Raw genomic sequence first — 22207 nt, 5'->3', positions numbered from 1 at the left:
TAGGCAAGGTGCACGGGGGCTGGAGGGGCAGGCTTAGCTCGCTTCTCCTTAGGTGATCCACTTCAGGAGGAGCCCTGTGGCAGCGGGAGGGAGTCAGATCCGCTGCCGGAGGTTTGGCTCCGCAGAAGCACAGAGTTGGGTGTTTGCGCGGAGCGAGCAAGTTCCCTGGCAGGAACTGGTTCCCTTTGGGATTTTGGCTGGGGGATGGGCGGGGGAGATGGCGCTGGCGAGCGCCTTTGTTCCCCGCCAAGCTGAGCTCTGCCGTCCGGGGGCTCAGCAGCTCTCCCTCCCTTTGTCCTCCAGCCTTCCCGCTTTCCGAGCAGAGCTGTTAACTTATGACCTCCCAGACGCTAAGTCGCGCTTGCTGTCGGAACACAGTCCGTCCGGCCCCTCCGCTTTTGCCAGCCAGACTCGGGGGCTCTGCTTGGCCGGCGAGCTGCCCCTCCGCCCCGGCTCCCTCCCGCCAGTCCGTGGAGCGCGCACCGCCTCGCTGCCCTTCCTACCCTCTTCCGTGGGCCTCTGGTCTGCGCTTGACTCCGGAGACTCCCTTCTGCTAATCCTCTGGCGGTTTTCTGGGTTCTTTAGGCAGGTGTAGGTGGAATCTAAGTGATCGGCAGGACGCGCTGTGAGCCCCGCGTCCTCCTACGCCGCCATCTTCCGGAACCCCCCACGATTCTCTGAATAGAACTGATCCACGGCAAAGTCATGTAGAGTGTGATGTTTGCACATGGGTGTGTTCATTCTGAAGCACTGTCCCTTTATTCACCCACTCACCTCTACCTGCCTGCAAGGTGCTTCATCTCGAAAGGCCACTTTTCCTGGTCCAGAGTGCATGCATGTCTGCACACTCCCACCATTAGTATTTATGATGCGCTGAATAAAAAGTGTTTGCTAATTCAAGTAAGGTTACTCATACTAAACATGTGCATTGTAGCATTTGCATCCTGGACTCTACCAAAATATGTAGTCGGGTATCATGAGATAAACAAGGGGCTCATTAGAGTCCTTAGATAAACACTGGATGCTGGCTCATTTTCAGAGCTTGTTTTTATTGACAAGGTGTGTGCATGGTGAATCTCTCTGCAGAAGAGCCTTAAATGCATGATGCAACCTGTACAAAATTGAATAATTTAGTGTAAGAATCCAAGTTGTCTGATTCCAGAATTAGTGCTGCCTTCATTGTGTGCAAGTGTAGATTATTTGTCAGCCATCTGGAGCCCACTAAGACTCTATTTTGGGGAGAAATCACTTCTTGGAAGCATTTTATTTTTTTTAGGAAGCATTTTAAAATTCTTGCATTTATAATGTCATAATTACTTTAAAATTTATTATGTTTTACTGTTTCTCTTTTCTTTGCAAAAGCACTCACCACCAGAAGAATATGGATGACAATGGATGAATAAATATTTGGTAATAGTATTTTTATCTTTAGTTTTAGAAACTTCATCTATTTTTGGTATTTGAAATATAAAAAAAAGACAAACTATATACTTGAAATAAAACAGCTCCCTTGAAAGAGAAACAATGACATATTGGCTTTTCATTTTTAGTAAATTTAGCTTTCCTAGGTATTATTCGAGTTTTTTCCTCAATTAATAAGAAAAAATAACAAATGGAGCTCATGATTATATGTAATACAAAGACAGGGATTTGAAAGAAAATAGAACCTTTTACTAATGTAGCTGAATATGTTTGAAAATTCATTTCAACTTGTATTCCTTTCATGAGTTGCTTGCTCATGGTTGATCACTTCCCCTGTGTTGGCTCCTTTGCAATATCTGTTTTCAGAAATTGAGTCTTGAAGGCCTTGCACTTGGCTGTTGCTGTTTTATTTTATAGCAGTAGAGTGCTCTCTGGCTGGCTTCAGATTCAGACAATCTTAAATCTTATCTGCTATTGTTTCCTGGGGGAATTTGCTCTTTATGGGTTGTATTTCACTAATAAAAGTATGCTGACAGCAAAGGCTTTGCAGGGTAGGAGAAAACTAGAAGCCAGCAATTTCACAAGCAATTTATGAAACAGAGTTAAGGTTATGACACTTCACATACCTCTATTTGTAGGAGAAGAGAGCATTTGCAAATTGAGAATACTTTGTGTTTTTCTGTCCACTGTTATTCCTCTAGCTGTGTCTAGATGGCTGGCACACAATCTATACATACATCCTATATCTTAAAAGTCAACACTAAACTTGTGTTGGAAAAACCCTGGGTCAAGTCTTTTCTACATTTGATGTGATGTAGGGAGTGATTATAAAGGGCAGGCACAGTGATTGAGAAATCCCTCTAGAGGTCAATGGGAGAGTTTTACTCAATAAAGAATTATTTTTCATAATTTTTCTTGATGGCTTTGAAAAAATAAGCCCCAAAATATTAGTGATATGCTGATATTCTACTCAAGGAGAACTGGTAAACTGATGTACAAAGGAATTGCTTCATATTACTAAATTTGCCTTTTGGATGATTGAATTTCTAACTCTGAATTGCACATCTGCATTTTTTTCACAATAATATATATTAACAAAACAAAACGCTGAGGTTATTCTTTCCACTTGACTAAACTGAATATGCCTGGAACCCAGAGACTGCCCTTGTACTGAACAAAACACTGCTCTTTGGAATTTAACCTTACCACAATAGTGTCAGTTCCCAAGTGATGATAGCCATCTATGGCTAAGAAATGATTTAATTTCACAGTATCTGGTCTTCCCATGGAGTGTAGGAACAAGTCGGAAGAAAAGAGCAAGTTCTTGGTTATTTGCATTGGGAGAAGCAGCCTTCATTACAGCCAAACCATAACAGACTGGCTTTGAGTATAATGCGAGCTTTCATCTGTAGGATAATTCCCTGTACTTTCCTAAAGATTTAATATTATGTTCTTCCTAATTATTAAAATAACTAGAGAACAACAGAAACTGAAGACATTTGTTAGAGAATGTCAGAGCAGGCAAATATGAGCTAATAGACATTGGATGGTTAATCAAGTGAAAGTTTTCAGGCTAATGATAATAAAAAGGGTTGTTAGTGAGTTCTAGAGGCTAGATATATAGAAGAGCAAAGAAAATAACAAAGGATAGAGAATGTATGTTTGCTTATAATCTAAGCAAAGTGCACAGAAGATTTTGAAATGTCTATTCAGGTACTTCATTGAGTAGCGGAATGGTACAGGCTTTTGGAAGAGAAATGCGATGCGGTAATTTTTTTTTTTTTTAACGATCGTGTCTGTCTTTGTTGTTTGCCTACCCAATATCAGACTACTCTCTTATCTCTGCTCTGCCACTCTTTTTCTTCCTTATTATTGGAGTCTCAGTTTTCCTCACAGGTCAGGATGTCAATTGCTTCTGACCTTTTACCTACCTCAGGATTATGAATCTTGATTAATCTGTCAGGGGATAGTAATCTGGTATCTTGTCACCTGCAGATGACACCACACCCAGTTATTCGGTATGATTTATAGATGCTTTCCTGCTACCGTGGCTGAGTTCAGTAGTTACTCCAGAGATCATCTGGGACACAAAGCATACAAGGAAAATGTTTTCTCTCACCTGACCTTTAGATACTGTGTGAAGGTATGATACTGGAAGCTGCTGCAACCATGTTGCAACCACAAGAAAACGAACTTAAAGTTAACATTATGAAGATGGCAAGGAACTTAGGTCTTTGATGTTATCACTGAACTGCTAAAAGAGTCAACTGAAATGTTTGTATCTCAGGAGTTCTTGTGTTGTGAAATAATAAGTCGTTATGTTGTTGACATTATGAGTTGGGTCCTTTTTTAATTGTTGCTAAAAATACTGGCTAATACATGTACCTGAGAAGGCAATGAAATCATAAACATTGGTATTTTAAGAGATGGAATAAGGAAAGAGATCACTTGTAAGAGACCAAATTGAAAAAGACAACAACAACAAAGATGGAAAGTAGAAATGGCATAAATTCTCTATTATTAGCAGGTTTGTGGGTATAGGATAAAAATTCTGGAAAAAATGAAAACTCTTAAGATTAAACTATTGTATACATAAAAGAATGATTGTTATGGAATAATTAAAATAGAAAAAATTGTACACAACTTAGAAGTTCAGTAATAAGGGATAGGTTATAGTTGGGTTTCCTCATGCACAATTGTTTGACCATATAATGGTGCTTCATGTGCAGAATACAATGTAAATGCAAATTAAAAATACAATGCAAAATGCAATGCAAATGCAAGAATGCAAGGCAGATTTCCCTTGGGTATGTGCAACACAGCAATCCTGGAACTACTGTAGTAAATGATATCATATCTAGTTAGACTACTGTACATCCAATAACATGATTTCATAATAGACTAATGGCATCAACAAATCTCACCACAAATGCTCACCACATATTTGCTTACAAAGCAAATATACACTGCAATTAAATTCATGTAAAAAATACATAGAAAAAGAAAAAAAGAGAATACACAGAAATATTATTTGCATAATCATGTGTGATTAGAAGTCTTATGATGGTATAATTATGCATTATTTTGTCCTTTATAAATGTCTATATTTTCCATTTTTGTACACTGAACCAATGTTGCTTTTATGATGAGAAAAAAAACACAAAACCTCTTATTAGTTGTATGGCTCACTGATACTAAACAGAAACAACAACCACAAAAAAAAAAATGGATTCAGTTCTTCTCACTTCTATCTGTAATCCTATAAGTATGGCTGTATCATTTGGATGATATCTCTATTATATTTGGCAAATGATATTTTTTCAATTTCCCTTGCTCCAAAAATGATCTTTCACAGCAATCAAACCTTTGACTTATTTGGTTTCTATTTCATGTAAATGAATGGTCTACTTCCACAAAGTCAAATGCAAAGGTTCTCCAGATATCAGAATTGCAAGAAGAGATAGTCTCTACATTCAGGAATTGTGAAACCCATAGGCTTCAGGTGACTGCCATTTTCTTCAGAGTGGTCTATTCTCACAAATACGGTGTTACACACATCTTTGAAAAGGACAATAGGGTTCCATGCTCTTCAGTGTAAACTCCTTTGTTTGAATCTTCCCAAATGTAAGGTAAACCTTGAAAAATGATTGACAAAAGTTTTTTGAAAGAAATAGTTACATTGGGGAGCCATTGCTCCATGCTTTAATAAGAAAAAGAAAAAGTTTTGTTATGTGACAACCACTAATCCTTTTGATTTTTCTTATCTATGGGAAGCCATCAGCATTTATTTATTTATTTATTTATTCAATATATGAAGTTTATTGTCAAATTGGTTTCCATACAACACCCAGTGCTCATCCCAAAAGGTGCCCTCCTCAATACCCATCACCCACCCCCCTTCCCTCCCACCCCCCATCAACCCTCAGTTTGTTCTCAGTTTTTAAGAGTCTCTTATGCTTTGGCTCTCTTCCACTCTAACCTCTCTTTTTTTTTTTTTCCTTCCCCTCCCCCATGGGTTTCTGTTAAGTTTCTCAGGATCCACATAAGAGTGAAACCATACATCAGCATTTTTTAAAAGCAGTATGTTATTATCTTTAATCAAATGCTTTGATTTGGAGAATGAACTCATCGATTTGGGTGAACTGTCTGTGAGCTTTCTCTAGGAAATTCTCTAGGAAATTTCTCTAGGAGATCAACATTTGTGGCAACTTCGCGAACTTCCTCCTGATCTTCAGGACTGATCTCAGAGCAAGCCATGGATCTATTTATCAGGCATTTCGAAGGAATTAGAGCCATTTGGAGGCAATATAATGTGAATTTGGGGAACTTGGTATATTTAGCAACATTGGAAATTTGATGGCTCCAGGAAAAAAAACCTTGGAAAATATAACTAAGAGGTTTGATCTTGTATACCATACAGAAAAGAACATTTCTGTTTTTAATTAACTATTCATTTCCTTTGCAGAATGTGGCTTCAAGCAATCAAATAAATTATTTGTAGCAATGTCTATCGCTTACTAACTTTTTTCATTAAAGCATCATGTTAATGAGCTCAAGTTTCAGATTTATCCCCAAGTTAGCCAATAAATTTACTCTGGCTTGGAACCAACAACTCCACCCAAATTTAGCCAGCCATCTTGCAAAATTGTTCCTTGAGACTGGTTGAGTTTGGATAGATGGATCAGTGCAAATCCATTCTCACCACCCCCTGGAAAATCCACTCATACCCAATATGTCAAGAGTAGTATCTTCATAAAGGAGTAGCAGACTTTTGGTATAAATGTTGCAAAGCCCAGTGGTTGAGCATATGGACTTTCCAGACAAGCTATCTGAATCTATATCCTGGCTCCAGGCTCACTAAGCTCCAGGGTCTCTCTACTCTGGGCAAATTACTTAACCTCTCAGCCTTAATTTCTCCATTTGAGAAGTAGTCAGATAGTAAGATGCAGTAATCCTATGTAATAATGTAATAATCCTATGTAGTAATCCCTATGTAGTAATAGGGTAGTTGTAGCATTAATTGTGATGATGTATTTAAAGTTCTTAGTGTAGACTCTGGCACTTTAGTACTACTCAGAAAACCTTACTACATAAGGTCTCTTGTTTTAGAAAGCAGCTTTTCAACACTGATGACAATTGCAGAACTCAAAGGATTGTAGACATTTTTTCCTGTGACCCTGTTTGAGTTCAACGCAAAGGATGATCACTATGTATTCAACATGAACAGTGTTCTCTAGCAGGCCTGAATCTCCACTCTTTATGGAATGTAGTGAGTTGGATGTGACATGGCACCAGCTAATTGCCATTTAAATGAATGCAAATAGAAGCCCAGACTTTTACCCCACAGCTGAGTGAGTCAGGGATTCCAACCCAGCAAATTGCCTGTTTATGGAATAAATCATTGAAAGCTCTCTCTGTGTGGCATTTTCCAGGTTTACCTGAAATCTGTTACCCAAGTCAGCGGTGGTCTGAGACAGGGTGTGTAGGAGGAATTTAACCATGAAAAATCTTATCTTAATCTTTTTCACAAGTACTCCGTGTCTTGACAATCTCAGGAATTTTATTGGCAGGTTGTCATGCGCCTTCTGGTGCAGAGATTGGAATGCACCACTGGATGAGACAAACAGATGGTGTGGATCAGAGATTTTCCACTTTTTACTGAGAAATTTGAAAAGATGGGGGAAAATTAGCATCACCATTTAAGGAGAGAAAACTTCCTGACTCCTTATCAGTTAAAATCATTACCTGCAGCGAAAGTCTTTCTCCAAACACAACATTATATTGTATTAAAAATGATTTTCTTTCACTCTCAGTAGTGTTCAAATAATTCCCCCAAGGATAAAAGTGAAATTATATAGTATCCAGAACTGCTGAAATTCTGTTATTTGGGCTATAGCATTTTCCTTACATTAGTCATTAGATCTATTTCTAAGTAGTTTGTCCAAGATGTGGCATTTTTTTGGTTTGCTTTGCTACTCATTTCAGGTGTACAAGGTAATGACTTGATATTTTTATATATTGTGAAATGATCTCCACAATATGTCTATTTAACATCTGTCATGGTACATAGTTATACATTTTTTTTCTTGTGATAAGAACTTTTAAGAATTTACTCTCTCAGCAACTTTCAAATATGAAATACAGTATTATTAACTGTAGTCACCGTGTTGTACATTACATTCCCATGAACAATTTGGAAATTTGTACTTTGTGATCCCTTCACCAGTTTGTCTGCCCCTCACCACCCACCTCTGGCAACCACAAATCCACCAATCTGTTCTCTGTATCTGTGAGCTTATTTTGTTTTGTTTTTAGATTCTTTATATAAGTGAGATCATCCAGTATTTGTCTTTCTCTGTTTGACTTATTTCACTTAGCATAATGCCCTCAAGGTTTATCCACATTGTCACAGATGCCAAGATTTTATTCTTTTTAATGGCTGAATACATATATATGTTTATCTACCACATTTTCTTCATTGATCTATCTATGGACATTTAGGTTGTTTCCATGTCTTGGCAATTGCAAGTAATGCTGCAATGAACATGGGGTGCTTATATCTTTGTGAATAAGTGTTTTCATTTTTTCCAGATACCATAACTGGAAACCAGTTAACAGATACCATATGTTAGTTCTGTTTTTAGTTTTTTGAGAACCTCCATATTGTTTTCCAGAGTGGCTGCACCAATTTACATTTCCACCAACAGTGTATTAGGGTTCCCTTTTCTCTACATCCTCTTCAACACTTGTTATTTCTTGTCTTTTTAATAGCCCTTCTACCAGCTATGAGATGGCATCTCATTGTGGTTTTGATTTGCATTTCTCTGATGATTATTGATATTGAGTATATTTTGATGTATCTGTTGGCCATCTGTATGTCTTCTTTGGAAAATTGTCCATTCAAATGCTCTGTCCATTTTTAATCTGATAGTCTTTTTTGCTATTGAATCACATGAGTTCTTTATATATTTTTGATATTAGCCCTTTATGAGATATGTGATTTGCAAATCTTTTCTTCCATTCGGTAGGTTACCTTTTTGTTTTGCTAACAATTTTCTTTGCTGTGAAGAAGGTTTTTAGTTTGACATGGTCCCACTTGTTTATTTTCACTCTTGTTTCCTTTGCAGTGGGAGTCAAACCTAAAAAAAACATCACCAAGACCAAAGTCAAGGAGCTTACAGCTTCTTTTCTGTAAGAGTTTTATGGTTTTAGTTTTGTTTTTGTTGTTCATTTTTACCCTTTTTTTTGCTTTTAGGTTTATGTTCAGGTTTTTAATCCATTCTGAGTTAATTTTTGTGTATGGCATAAGATAGTGGTCCAGTTTCCTTCTTTTGCATGTGACTGTCCAGTTTTCCCACCACTATTTACTATAAGCCTGTCCTTTACCCCATTGTATGTTCTTGGCTGCTTTGTCATAAATTAATTGACCATATATGTGTGTGTTTATTTCTGGACTTTTTATTTTATTGATTTATGTTTTTATGCCGTGTCTGTTTTTGTACCAATATCATACTGTTTTGATTACTGTATCTTTGTAATGTAGTTTGAAATCAGGAAGCCTCATTCCTCCAGCTTTATTCCTCTTTGAGACCTATTATATTTAATTCTATTTACATACCTCTCTAAACATCACATATAAATATAAAGATATAAAGACATGAAGCCCCCATAAAGTTTTTGTCAAACTAGTTGAGTCCCAAAATTTTCAGGACCTTTGTCATTCTGTATCATAGAAATCATGCATTTGGGGCAAAGGGAAAATATAAAAATATAGCATCATACTTATTAATTTAAGGTTTACTTTCTAGAAATACAGTGTCATTATTTTTTAAGATGTATCTTTCAGGCCCTCCTTTCTTTTTGGTGAGAAGGTGTAAGCAGGAGGTTAGTCCACAGAGCTAGATGCAATATTATTTAAGATGAATAATTGGTCAAATGGGAGCTGATAAGTAAGGGAGGTAGAATAATGCCCTCCCCCAAAGATGTCCATGTCTTTATCCAGAATCTATAAATATGTTAACCTAAACAGTAGAAGAGACTCTGTGGAAATGATTTATTTTATTTTTCAGCATTATTAATGTACCACTGACAATATTACCACTGTATTTACACAATTTACACATGTATTACCACAATTACCACTATAATATATTTAAAGTATACAATGTGATGATTTCATATATGTACACGTTGTGAAAGAATTCCCACCTTTGAGTTAATTAAAACACCTATCACTGAACATATTTAGTTTGTTTTGGTGAGAACACTTAAAGTCTACTTTCTTAGAAAATTTGAATTATACAATACAGTATTATCAACGATAGTCACCATTACATTACAGACCTTATTCATCTTATAAGTGAAAGTTTGTACATACCCTTTTGCCAGCTTCTCCCTATTCTCCATTGCCACCCCTCCCCATCTCATCTCAGCTCCTGGCAACCACCGTTCTACTCTCTGTTTCTGTAAGTTTGACTTTTAGAATATTTTTAGATTTCACATATAAGTGATACCATACACTATTTGTCTTTCTTTGTCTGATATTTCACTTAGCTTAATGACCTTCAGATTTATCCATGTTGTTGCAAAATGGCAGGGTTTCCTTCTTTTTTAATGCTAAATAATATTCCATTTAAGACTGAATATATACAGATATAGATATATAAATATAGAGAGATATAGGGATATATATGTAGACACACACACATACACATACACCACATTTCTTTTATTCATCCATTGATGGAAAGTTAGATTGTTTCCATACCTTATCAATAATGCTGCAGTGAACATGGGAGTGCATATATCTCTTTGAGACAGTGATTTTGTTTCCTTTGGTAACGTACCCAGATTGCTGGATCATACAGTAGTTCTATTTCTAATTTCTTGAGAAACCGCCATACTGTTTTTCATAGTATGTAGACCAGTTTACATTTCTACCGACAGTGTGCTAGGGTTCCCTTTTCTCCACATCCTCTCCAGACTTTTGTCTTTTTGATAATATACATCTTAACAAGTGTGAAGGTATATTCAGGGGTAGAACATTTGACTGCAGATATGATTTAAATGAATGCAAATGGATGTTAAAGGTCTTGAGATGGAGTGATTATCCTGCATTACTTGGGAAATCCCAATGTGGTCAGAAGGATCCTTATAAAGGAAAGAGGGAGGTAGGAGAATCAGAGACAGAAAGAGATGTGAGGACGGAAGCAGAGACTGGAGTGATGTAATTGCTTGCTTAAAGGTAGAAGGGAACTTTAAGATGCAAGGGAGCCACTAGACACAAATGCAGTTGGCCTCTAGAGGCTGTCAAGGATAAAAATAGGATTTTCTCTTAGAACCAACAAAAGGAAAATGGCCCTCTTGATTCCTTAATTTTAACCCCTATAAAAACCTATTTTGGACTTCTGATCTCCAGAACTGTAAGAAAGTGCATTTGTATTGTTTTAAGCCACTAACTTTGCGGTAATGCCTTCCTGCCTGTATGCTGATTCTCTTACTGTCCCTGCCTCCTGGAATGACCTTTTGTTATTCTGTTCAGATTCTTTTCCAGCCAGCAGGTTGTTTTGTAAATACACCATTGTCTCTTTGTCCTGCATTATAGTCATTTACCTAAGAGAAAAATCACCTATCTTTGTTTAGCTATGGAAAACTACATACCCCTTCCGTGAGCAAAGACTACAGGCATTGAGTCCCAAATTTAGTTACTGCCTAGCATTGAGATGAGAAAGCTTAATTTCAAATCAAATATTTAGTGAACCATCACTATCTTCAAGTCATAAGAATTGTATGAGAGGAAATATGCAGAATGAAGCCAGCCTCTGGGTAAGGACATAAGGAAGTGTATGATAAAGGCTGTGGGTAATATAAAATGGAGAGAATAGGGCTTTGCCATCAGAAGGATTTGAATTATTTGTATCATTTATTAGTTTTCTGTTATCTTGATTTCCTCATGTTATTTAAATTTTTTTTTCATTTTATTTATTTTAGAGAGAGAGAGAGAGTGAGAGCATGAGGAGGGGAGGGGCACAGGGAGAGAGAGAGAATCTTAAACTGCATACTCAGCGTGGAGCACATGGGCCTTAATCCCATGACCCTGGGACCTGAGCCAAAATCAAGAGTTGGATGCTCAACCCCTCCTCATATTATTTTTTTTATCTGAAAATATGTGCATATTAAGTTATACTTCACAGATTGCTGTGAGGGTTAAATGAAAGTATGGATTAGTTGGTTTATCAGTTAACTCAACAAATATATACCTAGTGCTTACTATGTGTTGGACACTATTCAAAGTTCTGGAGATATATTTGTGAATGAAATAAAGTTACAGTGTTCACAGATCTTATGTTGTAGGAAGAGACATATGGTAAACAAGTAAATGGGTAAATATAATATCAGTAAATGAAAAACATTATCCAGTTTAAAAATAAAAAGCAAGGTATAGTCAGACAATGACTGGGGCAGAAAGGGGAGTGCTGAACAAGAGTACCCCCAGCATCATTGCACAATTTCTGACACTGAGTCCTGACCAAATAGATGTAAGTTCCTGTTACTTAAGGAAAGGTTTCCAGTTTGTGAATTTTGCAAAATTTGATGGAGGAGGTAGTTATTGAATTTTAAGGTTGAGGAAATTTTCAGCAAGAAGGGAGGGCAGGGAAAAGTATTGAAGTTAAGACAGAAGAATGCACGTGGCACAGAGGTCCCAACGTGTGTGTTACTTCTAAGAAAGAACATTGTTGCCCTCACTCTTCAGACCCCATTTCATGCCATGTTTGGGTTCCATTTTTGAGTAAGGGGCGTGAATGACACTTGAGGCTTTGGTGTAAAGCTGGGAAGAATTCTCTCCTCCAGTGATTTAACTAAATGCCTCTGCTTCTTTCTATTCCTCAGCCAGCTCTGCAAGTTTGGGCCAACTTGTTGACCCAGGAAACTGGACCACCTGGCAGGCTCTCAGTAATCAAGTTTTATCTCCATTCCCTCTGTAGCTTTTCTTCTTTCTTCTTAAAAATTTGGCTGCTGTTTCCAGTGGAATGAATTCCTCCCTGATTGCCAGACATATTTGCCTACCTTGTTTTAATAATCTTAATTTTCTAGGTTAGAATTTCCAAGACAAACTCAGCTTGAGAAAAAAAGGGAGGAGAGGTGGAGTGAGGGTGTGGGGTACTGGAGGGAAGAGAGGGTAGGAGAGGGCAGGGATGCCTCTGGTTTACCACAGGATGTTCAGATCCTCTAACCAAAGGAAAGCAAACAAACAGCCAACTGCCTGAATCATGGGCTTAAGCTCACGGATGTTTCAGAACAGGGAATTCCTAAATGCTGACTGGGGTGGCCTACGTGAGTGAGCTAAATAGCAGTAGGAATCTTAAGTTTTAGTTCTTTGGAACTTTAATTTTTTTTAACAGACTTTTGTTTTGTTGAGGATAAAGGATCTCCATCCTTCTTATCTGTTCCTACTCCCACCACCTGAGCTTTCCTTTTTCACCAGCTTTCTCCCCTTTCAAAGGTTCTGTCTATTCCTTTTCCCACTGGTGTTTTTAAAAAAGAATTATCTCTCCATGTTTTCTACACAGCCTTACTACTCAAAACCTCGTTCTTCTGGCAATCTGGCTTCTGCTCGTATCATCCACTGAATTGTTTTCTCATGGTCAAAACTTTGCCAATTTGCCAATTTTGATGACCTGCTCGATGCCTCCTCCTTCTCTTCTTCTCCATCTCCTTCTCCTCCCACTCCCTCTCTCTCCTCCTCCCCATTCCCTTCCCTCCTCCCTCTCCCCCTTCTTATCTCTCTGCATTATCTGAGTCCTGGTCATCTTTCAACCTCTAGGTTTATTATATTCTTTTTTTTGTTTTTCTTTTTATCTAGATATACATTCAGTAAAATTATTTGTTTTCTTCTCTCTTTGTTCTCCAAATATGGGCATTTTTTTGAGGATTTGTTTTCTATTTTTCTTTCTCTCCTTTGGCAATTTTCCATGTTTCAATAGCTCCAACCTTCTGCTTGAGCTCTAGATTCAAGTCCCCAACTACCTGATAGACATTTTTACCCACGTCCTCCCATCAGTTTCTCAATTTTAGTACATCGAAAATGTGGCTCAATTTCTTCCTTTCATGTCTCCAATTAGATGTCTAAACAAATTCTCATAATTAGTGCATTTCTTTCAGGCAATATAGATGAAAATTGATACATGAAAACAAGGTATTTAGTACAAATTTTTAAGAACAATTTTTCAGAATGGGATCCATCATACTTTTTAAAAAACTGAACATAAGAATTCAAGTGTTTAATACCCATTTCTAGGAAGTCCTTTAGAAGAGCTACTTCATTTAATACATTTATCATTATATTGTGGAGCCTCACCACATCTCTTCACAAGATGTCTTACACTGAAATTTATTTTATTTTGTACTTAAAAAATTTTTTTTGACTATCACAATTCTTTCTGAGGGGACTACAATGATATGAGTATTTAACAAAATCCCCAAATAGCCTTCCCATCTCACCACCACCTGATACTTTATTTCACAAGCATCAGGTTTAGAAATTGTTTTTCTTCCCAAGCCTCCAGCTGCTGCCCAGCCAGGCACTGAGCAAGGCTTGTGCAGCTCGTCACAGGCAGGGTTTCCTGTCAATAGAAGAGAGGAAGCAGTGCTTTTGGATGAACCCTCATTGTCCCAGCTGGAACAGTGATCATCAAGCAGTGATAAGGACCTTTTTCAACCTACGGGTCTGCACGAATCTGACTAACCTTGTTAGGGAGAAGAGGAAAGAAGGGGCGGTTACAAATAGCATTGGAAACACTCTTTCCTTGGCTTCTCATATCCCAGCAACCGAAAGAATCTAAAACACACTGAATAAAACGACTCTTTTAAACAGTCAGAATGTTTATCTTGCCAAGGCTTTTTTGGCTCTTGTTGCTTTGCAAAGTGAATATAAAATTACATTATGACATCAATTACAAAAAAAGCAATTAATAGACTCTCTTAATTTGTAATTTAAAATTGGACATTAAAACGTGTTCTAGGTTATATTTGATATTTTTTTATTCTTTTATTTGGCGTAATTCATGAGTTTAACATCTTCTACTTAAAGAGACTATGCTACAGGTCTCTTTGTTTCACTTTTATATATTCTCACTCTTTCCATCTCATTCTTGTTCTCTTTAAGGAGCCTTACATCTAAAAAATGCTTTTAAAATATTTGTTGAATAAATGCTTCATACAATAAAGACATATCATCAGTTTCTCTTTCCATTACCTAAAACTTGACATAAGTATGATATTTTCTCAGTTATTATAGGTTATTGTAGGATTTACTTTTTTTTTTAAGTTTATCTGTTTAGGGGCGCCTGGGTGGCTCAGCTGGTTAAGCGTCTGACTTTGGCTCAGGTCATGATCTCGCGGTTCACGAGTTCGAGACCCGCTTCCAGCTCTGTGCTGACAGCTCAGAGCTTGGAGCCTGTTTCGGATTCTGTGTCTCCCTCTCTCTCTCTGCCCCTCCCCCACTCATTCTCTGTCTGTCTCTCTCAAAAATGAATAAAACATTAAAAAAACCACATTAAGATTATTTATTTTGAGAGACAGAGAGAGACCATGAGCAGGCAAAGGGCAGACAGAGAGGGAGAGAGAGAATCCGAAGCAAGCTCCATGCTGTCAGTACAGAGCCTGATGCAGGGCTCAAGCTCACGAACTGCAAGATCATGACCTGAGCCCAAATCAAGAGTTGGATGCTTAATTGACTGAGCCACCCAGGTGCCCCTGAAAGAATTACTTTTAATATCCTAAACCAAAATCATTATTCCCATTTTCCAGATGATAAAACTAAACCCCACAGAGGTTAAATGATTGTGTGTATGGGGGGGGTGGTGGTGATGGTGAATCAGGGATCTGGGGAGTGAATTCGTTTGTAGATAACAAGTACATTAATAATGGTGTCTGACTTTGGCTATTGTTCCCAGTGACCTATGATACTAAAATAGGAAAAGACTTCTGTAATTTAAATAACTTTCTTTGTAAGGAATATTAATTTAGTGATAAGCTAAGAGGAAAATTGAAGCAACTAAAAGATGATTTTTTTGTGTCTTCCTTATCCAGAGGTTGACAGTAGCAAGGCTCCAGTGTACAAACGCATTTATATTGAACCTGGCATCTTGTGAAGTTCCATCTAAAATGCTTCCTATCATAAAATTCCATTTAAAATTAAATATTGACTAGAATGGGCTCCTAAATCCAGGTGAACTGGCACTGAAAACTATTTTTCAGGCAAATGTAATGTAGAAAAGTAAACAAAACAAAACAAAAAAAAAAACAAAAGTGGTTTTATGTCTTATAACCACTACATTTTAAAAGAAAATAGTTTTTGTTCTTTCCATAAACAGTAAAGTACAGATTTGAGAGCTTTGGATTTAGATAATTTGGGTTTGACTCCAAGATATAATATCTTGAAATTTTGTTTAATCATTCTGAGCTGACGTTATTTTTACAGTGTCAAAATATAAATGAGCAATAATGCATGATAAAGTGCCAAGCACAGCAGTAGTTGTAGGTGCCTAAAAATAGTAGCTATTGTAATTATTCATAATTAATTTAATTTTTGCTATCATTATTAATTTAAATATTCTTTTTTCAGTGAGTACTTTTACCTCTATTTATAATGCTACCAATTTAATTTTTTCACCACTGAATGTCATGTTCTGAATGAATATACTAGGTGCCATTCATGCTGATTATGTGCATGTATTTACAAAGGAACACTTCTGTTATTGAAAAGCCATATAAATATGTGATAGATACATGATATAATTTACTTCTGTTGTTAACTGAGCATTCTTCATTTGAATTTGTACAAATTCTATTTGTATAGAATAGCATATTACTTTATAGAATTTAAGACTCGCATTGGGGGCACTTGTTTGGCTCAGTGGGTTAAGTGTCTGACCTCAGCGCAGGTCATGATCTTACAGTTCATGAGTTTGAGCCCTGCGTCAGACTCTGTGCTGACAGCTCAGAGCCTGGAGCCTGCTTCAGATTCTGTCTTCATCTCTCTCTGCTCCTCCTCTGCTCATACTCTGTCTCTCAAAAATAAACATTGAAAAAATTATTAAAAAAGAAAAGACTCGTGTGTGTGTGTATGCATGTGTGTGTTGCGAGTAAACCAACAGATACATGTCCTTGTCAAGATGGAACTGGTATTGTTGACTCGTTTAAGTAAGGTGTGTTTGATTTAATACTTGGAATTTCCACAAATACACATATATGATCTAATATAATAAATGTAGTGTGATTACCAGCATGACAGATTTCTTTAAAGCCAAAAACCTACCTAAAATTTGTTACAGAAGCTAAGTAGAACAGCATGTAACACAGAATTTTCAGTCTGCATCTGGAGAACTTTCTGAATATGTTCTACATTTCATAGAAAATATAGAAAAATACATTTTCAAATTCATTTGAATCTAAGAAATCGAAATGTTAAGATCAAAGCCTTCAGTTTTAAATGGTTTTAAAATGATGCTAATGCAATGTAATGGAAAATGACATAAAATGATAGTATGGCATTTGAGAGTATATGTTTGAAAATTGTACCAGGTATTTACATGTACTTCCGAATCCCTAGTAGAGAATATATGTAAACACCTGGTTTATTTCCAGATTAGTTGCTCAGGTCAGGGGTGGTGGATCATGTGTGTCTACTGGCCTTCCTCCCCTCATACACCACCTGGACTTCCTCCCTAATCCTTCCCCGTCTCATCCCTTCCCCACTCCCTTACATGTAGAATCGGGCTACTAGGTTATGCAACTCTAGAGGGTGACATTTATATAAGAATCTATGTATATAAATGGTGCCCCCTGGAATTGTAGTGGTTCAAACTGTTGATCATAGGAAGTATCTAGCCCTGTCCAAGAATTGGCCAAAGTAACATTCAAAGAGATAGCAGCTTACAAGTGCAAGTTCATGATGCAAATACTCTCTTCTTTTTTTAAAAAAAAATTCAATGTTTATTTATTTTTGAGAGAGAGAGAAACAGAGTGCAAGCAGGGAGAGGTAGAGAGAGAGGGGGCCCAAAGCAGGCCCTAGGCTCTGAGCTGTCAGCACAGAGCCCAATGTGGGGCTTGAACCCATGAACCATGAGATCATGACCTGAGCCAAAGTCGGACGCTTAACCAACTGAGCCACCCAGACACTCTGCAAATTCTTAACAAATCTGTTTTTGTTTTGTAGGATATACCACCGTTAACCTTTACCTTCTACCCCCAGCTTGTTCAACACTACCTGTACCTCCAGGTGTTAGGTAGAGGCAATTATACCACTTACCATATGACTTCTTTATTGCCCTGTTATTTTGTGACATATTTTTGGAAAGCTATTTAATACAGAAAGACTTTTGGATCTTTTTCTACTTCTCTTTAATTTTGGAATGATAAGGAATATTTTATCTAACCGCTTTAATATCTCTCATGATTAAAGATAATATACATTTTTTTTAAAGATGACTTAATATACAGTCAAAAGAATCACTATTCTTTTAGTTTGGCCAGGACAATGTTCTGTCACTGACAATAGAACTGGGGCCTGGAGAAGAGCCTGAATAAATTCCATGACTAAATACACTCAAAGGCTAAATGATTTATGCTAACATGTTTTACTTTCTGTTATTGGGCCAATTCTCATTTATTATTTATGAGTTGCCTAACATCTTTTATTGTGATGTTTATCTTTCAAAAAGTATAGCCAACCAGAGAAATAAATTCTATAAATTAAGATTCATTGCATAAAGTCGACTCATAATACAATCATCTTGTGGGCGTAGAAGCCAGAATGCCAATGTTCTTATTTTCTTATTCTTACTGTATATTGAGACTTATCAGTCAGATATTCATTCTTTCAGATAGCAGGCTATTTCTAGCTAGAAACTACTTAAGGTCAGGGACTCTCCCTTATTTATCTCAGTGTTTGTATATAGTAAACACTGAATGTGTGTTTGTGGAAGTTTAATATTCTTTTTTGCATATATCTTAGTTCCATTATATCTTTGAGGTAGAGCAAGGAGATATACAAACAAAAGATTCTGGATTTAGATGTCAGTTGTTTTTGTTTGTTTCTAGGAACACGTCAATTCCTTTTGTTTTGCAGCTAATAGAATATTATGACAAGGTTGTTCCATTTTTATCTTTTTGAGCCACAGATGTAAATTGAGCTAAAGCATTAGGTTAAATATATATTAAAATTTCAACAGGATAATGCTGTGTTGGTACTGATTTTTTTTAAATTTAATTTTTTATTGTGGTAAAATATACATAGCATTAAAATTTATCATTTTGACCATTTTTAAGTGTGCAATTAAGTGGCATTAAGTACATTCACAATGTTGTACAACCAACACCATTATTCATTTTCAATTTTTATTTTCATTTTTCTAAACAAAAAGTTTGTACCCATTAAACAGTAGCTACCATTTCTCTCCCTGCTCCTATCCCCTGGTAACCTGTATTCTATTTTCTGTCTCTATGTGAATTTGCCTATTTAGGTATCTTATATAAGTGACATCATACAATAGTTATCTTTTTTATCTGACTTACTTAAATTAGCACAGTGTTTTTAAGGTTCATCCATGTTATAGCAAGTTTTAGATTTTCACCCCTTAAAAAAACTATTTGAATATAGTTGACACACAATGTTACATTAGTTTCAAGTGTACAACATCATGATTCAACATCTCTATACATTGTACTAAGCCCACTGCAAGTGCTACTGAGATAGTTTTAACCTTGTTATTTAAAATAACATACATCATATAGATTTAAAAATCGAATGTGCTAGAAGTTACAGCAGCCATACATACATTTGGATTGATGCTTTAGAATTACATGTCTATGTGTCATTTCATCCAGATAACAACCCAACTAAATAGCTACTTTTAATCTCCTTTTCGAGTAAGAGGACATTGAGATAAAGATAAGGTAAGTCATTTGTTCACAGTTGCTCAGCTTTCACTCAGAGGATCTGGTTCCAAATTCAGTGCTTTTTCCTATGCTTGGGTAGGTAATTTCTCTTTCTGAACTTCTATTTCTGCATCTGTAAAATGGGAATCATAATATTCACCTCTCAGAGTTGTTGTAAGAAATAAATATTATAAGTGTCAAGTGTTCGGCACTCAATAAATAGTAGCTATGTGCTTAATTTGAACATAATGGGGATATATAGCTCAGTTTATGATAATAAAACCAGCTAATCAGAAGTGCCTTTGCTCTCACAAATAGTAGAAATGAAACTGCCAAAAAGAAAAGTAGGGGCAGTTTTATTGTGAGAGGTGAGAGGTGATACATACTCAAATGAATGCCATACAAAATAACATGTAGACATTGCTAAGGAGTTACCTGGAAGGAACATGCACCACTGAATGCTGATGACAGGAGTTGCACCATGTTACCTGAACTGCCTTGGACATCTTTAAACCCCCTCAGAGAGGGAGTCAGCATGACACAGTGGGCACCCAATAAACATTAGTGGAATGAATGAAATAATCATGTACTCACAGTGACCTTTTCCATAATGCTGTCTTGTGCTGATTGGTAAATCAATTTTGCCTTCATAAAACATTTTCTGTAATCACCCTCTGTCTCCCCATGTAGCCTGTAAGTGCTTACATTCTGTAAGATGCCAAGCATATTCCCCTGAGCACAATAGATTTTCGATAGGTGTTTTTTGCTTGAGTGATTGTCATATCAAGAGATTGTGGCAGAAATACTCTTGCCTCTTGTTTTAGACCATCTTTTAAAAAATTAGGTTGGCTGGTATGTGGAAAGTAGCCTTCAGTGACCCATGTTTTCATTCTGTGTAGGGCTTTCATCACAGAATTTAGAAATATTAGTTAACACCTGCACTTGATGTATCTTCCATTGGACTGATTCTTGGGAAAGACCTTAATTACCCCACTATTGGACTAGTAGTCTGCTACATTACTAGATGACTTATTAGTTTACTCTATTCCTAGATTTTCCCATTGTGGGAATGGGACTGGCCAACACAAGGTCTGAGCATCATGCTAAGTAGGAAAACGGAGATGGGAGCGGCGTTTGAAAAGTCTGAACATTTCACTCTCTTTTTCTGTGGAAATAGATAAGACAATGAGTTTCTATGCCTTATTTTTGCCATCATTATGCGTACTCACTAAATATGGGACTGTTTTTAATTAGAAAGACTGAGCAGTTTTAAAAGAATAATTTTAAGTAACATTCATATTTGCTGTCTAAAGCCAGAAGAGATTGCCTGACAGAGAGCAGTGAATTCTCTGCCAACAGGAACATTTGAACAGATGCTTCAGAGATGAAATCCTTAGGATCGTGGTATTTCTTTTTTTTTTTTTCTTTAACATTTATTTATTATTGAGAGACAGAGAGACATAGAGTGTGAGCAGGGGAGGGGCAGAGGGAGAGGGAGACACAGAATCTGAGGTAGGCTCTAGGCTCTGAGCTGTCAGCACAGAGCCCGACGCGGGGCTCAAACTCACAGACTGTGAGATCATGACCTGAGCTGAAGTCGGTTGCTCATCCAACTGAGCCACTCAGGTGCCCCAGGATCATGGTATTTCTTGAGTCAAGTCTATGATTCTGTACAGCCTTGTGGTTCTAAGCATGGCCTCTCTCTTTCTGCTTTAATGAAAGAATTGACCTAAACTTTTTATTTAGGATGTTATAAGAAATGTGAGAAAATCTTATAAAAATTAGAGCACTGTAACCCACATTTTAAAAAAGCTTTGTTGGGACACCTGGGTGGCTCAGTTGGTTAAGCCTCCGACTTCGGCTCAAAGGTCATGATCTTACATTTCCTGAGTTTGAGCCCTGGGGGGTGGGGGGGGGGGTGCTCTGTGCTGACAACTTGGAGCCTGGATCCTGCTTAGAATTCTGTGTCTCCCTCTCTCTGTCTGCCCCTCCCCCCAACTCTCTCTCATTCTCTCTCTCTCTCTCTCTCTCTCTCTGTCTCTCAAAAATAAACATTAAAAAATTTTTTTGAATATATTAAAAAAATAAAAATAAAGAAGCCTTGTCAACCTCAGAATTCTGTAGAAGAATGAATGACTGCAGCCTGGCCTAAGGCATAGCTTTTCTTTTTGGTAAAATGGGTGGTGTTAATTCTCAGAAATTTAGTTTGAAATCACTGTGGCTTCAGGAGAGAATTTTTTTTTTTCAAAGAAAGCCCTTTGGAATGTCTGAGTTTTTTTCCCCACGAGTAAAAATAATAGAATTAACACTTAAGTTTTTAAGGGAAGACAATTTGGCATCATTTAAGTCAGTTTATATTTGGGATTAGGAAATGACTTTAGAGATTGCATCAAGAGACAGATAAATAGTTCAATTTTCCAGGAAGTTGAAGCCATTTTATTTGTTCTTGCTGGCACGGTAAAATATGAAATTTTCATTTAGCAAAGGTGGTGACCTAGGCTACCTACTAAAGGTCAAGTAAAAAGTAAAACATTTATATAGAAACTGAACCAAGGCACATAATTTATACAAAAGAATAGTGTGTTAAGACATGTATTAGTTTCCTAATGCTATATAACAAATTATCACAAACTCATCACCTTAAAGCAACAGGAGATTATTATCTCACAGTTTCCATGGCCTCGGAGTCCAAGCATGGCTTGGCTGGGTCTTCGCAGTGTTGCACATGGGCACAATGAAGGCATTGGCTAGAGCTGGAATTTCATCTGGGGCTTGGGGTCCTCTTCTAAGCTCATTGATTGTTGGCAGAATTCAGTTCCTTGAGGACTGAAGTCCTCAGCTCCAC

General features: G+C 37.0%; 1 long non-coding RNA gene across 1 annotated transcript in view; it reads right to left on the bottom strand.

Moving 5' to 3' along the window:
* Positions 1-22207, bottom strand: part of LOC122210191 — a 49838-nt gene that overhangs the window by 6422 nt on the left and 21209 nt on the right. Inside the window, exon 2 of the long non-coding RNA XR_006197959.1 lies at positions 6861-7080. This is a non-coding gene — a long non-coding RNA (uncharacterized LOC122210191). The remainder of the gene's footprint in view (positions 1-6860; positions 7081-22207) is intronic.

This window comes from Panthera leo, chromosome A2 (assembly GCF_018350215.1).
Source record: "Panthera leo isolate Ple1 chromosome A2, P.leo_Ple1_pat1.1, whole genome shotgun sequence".
In the NCBI taxonomy this organism is placed as follows: Eukaryota; Metazoa; Chordata; class Mammalia; order Carnivora; family Felidae; genus Panthera; species Panthera leo.
This window is presented reverse-complemented; position numbering and strand designations above follow the sequence as displayed.